Source organism: Prionailurus bengalensis, chromosome E3 (assembly GCF_016509475.1).
Source record: "Prionailurus bengalensis isolate Pbe53 chromosome E3, Fcat_Pben_1.1_paternal_pri, whole genome shotgun sequence".
Lineage (NCBI taxonomy): Eukaryota > Metazoa > Chordata > Mammalia > Carnivora > Felidae > Prionailurus > Prionailurus bengalensis.
The window spans coordinates 24,826,081-24,833,112 of record NC_057357.1 but is presented as its reverse complement, the minus strand read 5'-3'; positions in this window follow the sequence as shown (position 1 = coordinate 24,833,112).

Below are 7,032 nucleotides of genomic sequence, written 5' to 3'. Positions count from 1 at the left end.
TATCCTTCATATTCCTTTATTATCTTTTATCTGGGCCCTTTAAAATATTAAATTTAATATTCTTACAGTAAGATTGCCCATCTGGGGGGAGTACACTTCTGTGTTTGAACACATGTATATATTAATTTAATCTCTACAGCAGCCAGGATGCAGAACCATTTCCTCATAACAAAAAAATTCCTTTGCGTTGCCCCTTCTCTTCAACCCCTATACCTAGCAGTCACTGATCTGTTCATCTTGGTAGTTTTGCCTTTTCTGGAATCATGCAAATGGAATTGTATAGTTTTGACACTGGCTTTTTCCACTTAGCCTAAGGCATCTGTTTTTCATCCATGCTCTTCCTTGTATCAGTAGTTCACTTCTTTATGCTGTTGTCAACTGATTAGGGATTCCTAATTACATATGAAAAACCCTTCACCTTTGCTACATAACATATGTGTGTTCTTTTTTTTTTAAATAATTCATGTTTCTCTTCATTTGAAGTTGTATTTTCTCCTCCTTTTGTAAAAAAAATATTCTGAGCTGAGATCAAGAGTTGGACACTTAACCAACTGAGCCACCCAGACGCCCCTAAAAAAACATATTCTCATCCTAGTGGGTATGAAGTGGCATGTTATTGTTGTTTTGGTTTTTAGTTCTCTAAGGACTAATGATATTAAGCATCTTTTCATGTGCTTCTTGGACATTTGTACAATGTCTTTGAAGAAATATCTATTCGAGTCCTTTGCCTATTTTATTTTATTTTATTTTCAATATATGAAGTTTATTGTCAAATTGGTTTCCATACAACACCCAGTGCTCATCCCAAAAGGTGCCCTCCTAATACCCATCACCCACCCACCATCAACCCTCAGTTTGTTCTAAGTTTTCAAGAGTCTCTTGTGCTTTGGCTCTCTCCCACTCTAACCTCCTTTTTTTTTTTTTTCCCTTCCCCTCCCCCATGAGTTTCTGTTAAGTTTCTCAGGATCCACATAAGAGTGAAACCATATGGTATCTGTCTTTCTCTGTATGGCTTATTTCACTTAGCATCACACTCTCCAGTTCCATCCATGTTGCTACAAAAGGCCATATTTCATTCATTCATTGCCACGTAGTATTCCATTGTGTGTATAAACCACAATTTCTTTTTTTTTAATATATGAAATTTATTGTCAAATTGGTTTCCATACAACACCCAGTGCTCATCCCAAAAGGTGCCCTCCTCAATACCCATCATCCCCTCCCCTCCCTCCCACCCACCATCAACCCTCAGTTTGTTCTCAGTTTTTAACAGTCTCTTATGCTTTGGCTCTCTCCCACTCTAACCTCTTTTTTTTTTTTTGCTTCCCCTCCCCCATGGGTTTCTGTTAAGTTTCTCAGGATCCACATAAGAGTGAAACCATATGGTATCTGTCTTTCTCTGTATGGCTTATTTCACTTAGCATCACACTCTCCAGTTCCATCCACGTTGCTACAAAAGGCCATATTTCATTTTTTCTCATTGCCACGTAGTATTCCATTGTGTATATAAACCACAATTTCTTTATCCGTTCATCAGTTGATGGACATTTAGGCTCTTTCCATAATTTGGCTATTGTTGAGAGTGCTGCTATGAACATTGGGGTACAAGTGCCCCTATGCATCAGTACTCCTGTATCCCTTGGGTAAATTCCTAGCAGTGCTATTGCTGGGTCATAGGGTAGGTCTATTTTTAATTTTCTGAGGAACCTCTGCACTGTTTTCCAGAGTGGCTGCACCAATTTGCATTCCCACCAACAGTGCAAGAGGGTTCCCGTTTCTCCACATCTTCTCCAGCATCCATAGTCTCCTGATTTGTTAAAAAAATTTTTTTAAAGAAACAGTTTCCTTATGATTTGCTTTAAGTTCTGATAGAAATGCTTAGAACATTTCTAGCTGATAAAGTAGCGTTACTAGCTAATAATTAATTAAAACCAAGAAAAGCATATTCAAAATACTGATTTACTTTGGTAGCAAATGGTTATTATTTGAAGACTAATGAAGGTAGACATGACCCATTAAGATGAAGTGAGCTCTTTCAAATACTCAGTAATTTACACAATATATTTACATATTTACACATATATTTACATATATATATATTTTAAAGTGTTTATTTAGAGAGAGGGAGGGAGTACATGTGAGCAGGGGGAGGAGCAGAGAGAGAGGATGAAGAGAATCCCAAGCACTCCATGCTGTGAGTGCAGAGCCTGACACAGGGCTCGATCTCACAAAGTGTGAAATCCTGACCTGAGCCAAAAGCAAAAGTCAGACGCTTAACTGACTAAGCCACCCAGGCACCCCTAAAATATATTTTTTAAAGGGCTAAGCATCTCTAGCCACTTAAAGCAAGGCAATACCTAGTTTATGATGACTTAAAAGAAAACAAATGCCCATAAGGAAAAAAAAAAGCTTTATTTTAATATTATCAGAATTTACCGAATTTACTCTTAGCCGATAATTCAGTAACATTTTCCTCTCAATACAGTATTCTTTCCTTATAAGGTAGTTCCTGGGAGCCAGACAGTTTAGGTAATGAGGGGGTTACATTAAGGAGTAATTGCTTGCACTTTAAATAGTAACTTTTTGCTTTCCACTCAGTGTGCTAGTAGTTGTGTCTTAAAAAAAAAAAAAACACCAAAAAACAATTCTTAAAAAGGTACCATTTCTGTTCTCTTTTTTTTTTTTATTTTTTAAAATTTTTTTTTCAATGTTTATTTATTTTTGGGACAGAGAGAGACAGAGCATGAACGGGGGAGGGGCAGAGAGAGAGGGAGACACAGAATCGGAAACAGGCTCCAGGCTCCGAGCCATCAGCCCAGAGCCTGACGCGGGGCTCGAACTCACTGACCGGGAGATTGTGACCTGGCTGAAGTCGGGCGCTTAACCGACTGCGCCACCCAGGCGCCCCAATTTCTGTTCTCTTTATAATATGTAACCTTTGTAAATGAATCATGTGAAACTGTAAAATTAGCAAATGTCTTGAAATCTGTATATAAAACATTTATCACCTCTAGTTTCAAAACTCTTACATATCTGTGTAGCATTCAAACTTTAAAAAGTGGCCCCAGAGATAAAAGATAGTCTTGTACACAGGAAACTGCTCCTTTTAACTTTATACCCTCCTCACACCCTGGTTTCATAACAGGTCATTTTAATTATCTTGGTCATGGATCTTTCCTTTTTTTTTTTTTTTTAATTTTTTTTTTCAACGTTTATTTATTTTTGGGACAGAGAGAGACAGAGCATGAACGGGGGAGGGGCAGAGAGAGAGGGAGAGACAGAATCCGAAGCAGGCTCCAGGCTCTGCACTATCAGCCCAGAGCCCCACGCCGGGCTCGAACCCACAGACCGCGAGATCATGACCTGGCTGAAGTCGGACGCTTAACCGACTGCGCCACCCAGGCGCCCCTTAACGTTTATTTATTATTGAGAGACAGAGCACGAGCAGAGGAGAGCAGAGAGAGAGGGAAACACAGAATCCGAAGCAGGCTCCAGGCTCCAAGCTGTCAGCAAAGAGCCCGACGCGGGGCTTGAACTCACGAATGGTGAGATCATGACCTGAGCTAAAGTCGGTCGCTTAACCGACTGAGCCACCCAGGTGCCCTGGTCATGGACCTTTCCAAGAAGAGATTTTATATTTCACTTCCATAGCTTTTGGTTATCAGGAAACCCTGCTATCCTTTCTTGAAGGAGTTTGGTTCTGCTGATGTCGGTGTATCCCTTCTGCCACTGACAGGGTCTCTGGAGCAAGAATTGAAAGTTTCTTTTGTTTGGGCATACTTGATCCAAGTCGGATGAATATGGTGAATGCTTTCTTTCTTTGTTATCTGACTCCCATGCCCAGACTTGGAGGTCTGTACAGGCTTTGTTTGGAAGTCTGCAGCTTTCCCTTCAGCTGGGCATTTCCCAGCACCATGACTGGAACTTTCCTCTGTTACTTCATAGGCTGTAGCCAGCTGTGGCTTCCCAGACTCTTCCTCTCCTGCCTTCCTCTCCATCGGTGTTCCTGCCACAACCTCCTCTGTAGCTCACCAAGGACTCTGGCATTTCTTTTTATTCTTTCTTAGAATTTCCATCTCTCCGCATAGGTTATCCATCTGCTCTTATGTGTGGTATGCCTCTTCCATTAAAGCACTTACAGTGTTAATCACAGTTTTTAAAAATTCCTGGCCTGATAATCCCAACATCATTGTCTAATTGAAGTCTGATTCTATGCTTGGTCATTCTCTTCAAACTGTGTTCTTTGCCCTTCAGTATGCCTTGTAAGTTTTTGTTAAAAGGTGGATATGAGGTACTGGGTAAAAGGAACCGCAGTAAATAGGCCTTTCCTGATGTAGAAGTCAGGTGCATAGTTTTTCCCCTGCTTAGATGGGACAGGAAAGCTAGAGGGGCTAGAGTTAGGTATTTCCCTTCCCCTAGGCAAGTTAGGCTCTGATAAAATCGTTTCTCACGAAGGAAGGCCTGGTTAAGAATGGAATTCCGGGGGGGGGGGGGGGGGTTGGTGCCTGAGAGGCTCAGTCAGTTAGCCGAGACTCTTGGTCTTGGCTCAGGTCATGATCTTAGGGTTAGTGGGATCGAGTCCTGTGTTGGGCTCTGTGCTGTCAGAGCCTGCTTGGGATTCTCTCTCTCTGTGCCCCTCTCCCACTCATTCTCTCTCTCTCTCTCTCTCTCTCTCTCTCTCTCTCTCTCTCTCTCAAAATAAATAATCTTAAAAAAAAAAAAAAAGGAATGCTCAGGCACATTTCCAAGTGGCTCCTTTTTTGCCTCTCCCTCTTAAAAGCATGAGGGGATTTTTCTCTGATAATTAACTGCGAGGAACTGGCAGGCTCCTACAGATAAAACTCACAGTTGGGGAACCCTCCATGACTTGATCCCCTGGAGTTTTTAACTCTCAGCCTGGCCCACCCTGGGCCTCGGCAATTCATCAATCACTGTTCAGGTTTTCCTACCCCAGTTCTGGTTCCCTTGGACGTTTCTGCTCAGGGTTTCTGTTTCACTAAATTCTGTTATCTGCCTGTCTCTCCAGCTGTGGAGGCAGAGGTTTGCCCTGTGACCTCACGTGTCTGATGGATCTAAGAAGAATGGTTGATTTTTCAGTTCATCCTTTTACTTTTTGTTAGGATGGGGGTGATTCCTAAGCTCCTTACATGCCAGACCAGAAACTAGAAGCCAAACTTTATTTTTATATTTATGAATGTATTTCCAAATTTGTATATCTGGTTGATTATTTCGTTGGAGATTCACATGAAAGAGAATGGAGGAATAGGGCCACCATCCCAACCAGTAGGCCTGTTTATGGCTTTAAAGTTTATTTTATGGACTTTTTGTGATTGTTTATTTTTGTTTCAGTCACTAAGTCTTAGTTGAGTTTGGCTGTAGGAAGAGGCCCACTGTATCATTGCTTATTTCATTATCCTCTTGGACAGCCCGAAATTTTAAAGTATTGGCATATAGCAAATAGACAGTACCTGTCTCCAGAGAATACCAATGCATTTTTTTGTTTAATTATGAAGCAGCTGGATAACTTTGTTCTAGTCACAGCTGGGCACCTCAAGTAACTGTCTTCTGTTATGTTTCAGAGTTTGGTGTCAAGTGGGATAACTTCCTGTCCCCAGTGATGACTTTCTTTTTGCCCATATTATGGGAATGCTTTTATTTGATGCTCTCTTGTTTGGCTTATGGCCTGGTATATAGATTCTGTCTTTCCAGGGAAGTATGGTGTGCCCAAGCCGTGGTATTTCTTTTTGCAGGTAAGTTCTAATGCTTCTTATGTTCTTAGTTTGTCTTAAGTTCTTATGTACTTAGTTTGTCAAACAGTGAACATTATTACCTTGAACACCCTCCCTAAGGTGCTCCAGTCTTATGGTACTAATACAGTTTTTATCCTTTCTGAACTAAAGCCTTTACAAGTTAACTTTGTAACATGTATAATAGAATCAGATGGCTTTCTACAGAAAAAAAAAATCTCCATCAATGAATATGTGGTGGGGTTCTTTTTTTTTTTATTTTTTTAACGTTTATTTATTTTTGAGACAGAGAGAGACAGAGCATGAACGGGGGAGGGTCAGAGAGAGAGGGAGACACAGAATCTAAAACAGGCTCCAGGCTCTGAGCAGTCAGCACAGAGCCCAATGCGGGGCTCGAACTCACGGACCACAAGATCGTGACCTGAGCCGAGGTCGGAAGCTTAACCGACTAAGCCACCCAAGCGCCCCAATGTGGTGGGGTTCTTAGATTCTAGTGAAAGGGGGATGAATTATGTCCCATATTTGGTCTATCACCATCTGCTTTTTTCCACTGTTAGTCCAGATTACTCAGAATCAAAGCCATAGAAATGTGGGGAGAATCTGTATCTTAGCCTCTATTTTCAGTCCCCTTCTTTATCATTCTGTAATTCAAATCAAGTGGTTCCCAAACTCTTTAGTCTCAGAACTCCTTTATACCCTTAAAAATTATTGAGCACCCCAAAGAGCCTTGGTTAATATGTTTTATCTATCAATATTAACCTTATTTGGAAATTAAAACTGAGAAATTGAAAAAACATTTATCAACTTATTTAAATATATCACTAGTAAACCTATTACATGGTGAGGTCAACATTTTGGTGAAAAATAACTATTTTCAAAATTTAAAAACATTAGTGAGAAGAGTGACCTGTTTTACATTTTTACTTTTTTAAATTTTTTAATGTTTATTTATTTTTGAGAGAGGAAGTGGGGAGGGGCAGGGAGAGAGAGGGAGACACAGAATCTGAAGCAGGCTCCAGGCTCTGAGCTGTCAGCACAGAGCCTGACGTGGGGCTCAAACTCACAGACCACAAGATCATGACCTGAGCCAAGCTAAAGTTAGATGCTTAACCAACTAAGCCACCCAGGTGCCCCTACATTTTTTCATATATCTTTTATATTTGCTTAATAGCAAATATAATTCTCATTGGAGAGTGTGTATCTGGCTCTGCATTTAATCTTTTGTATTAAGTTGTTTTGCTTAAGATATATGGAGAAAATATAGCCTCATGCAGATATCTAGTTG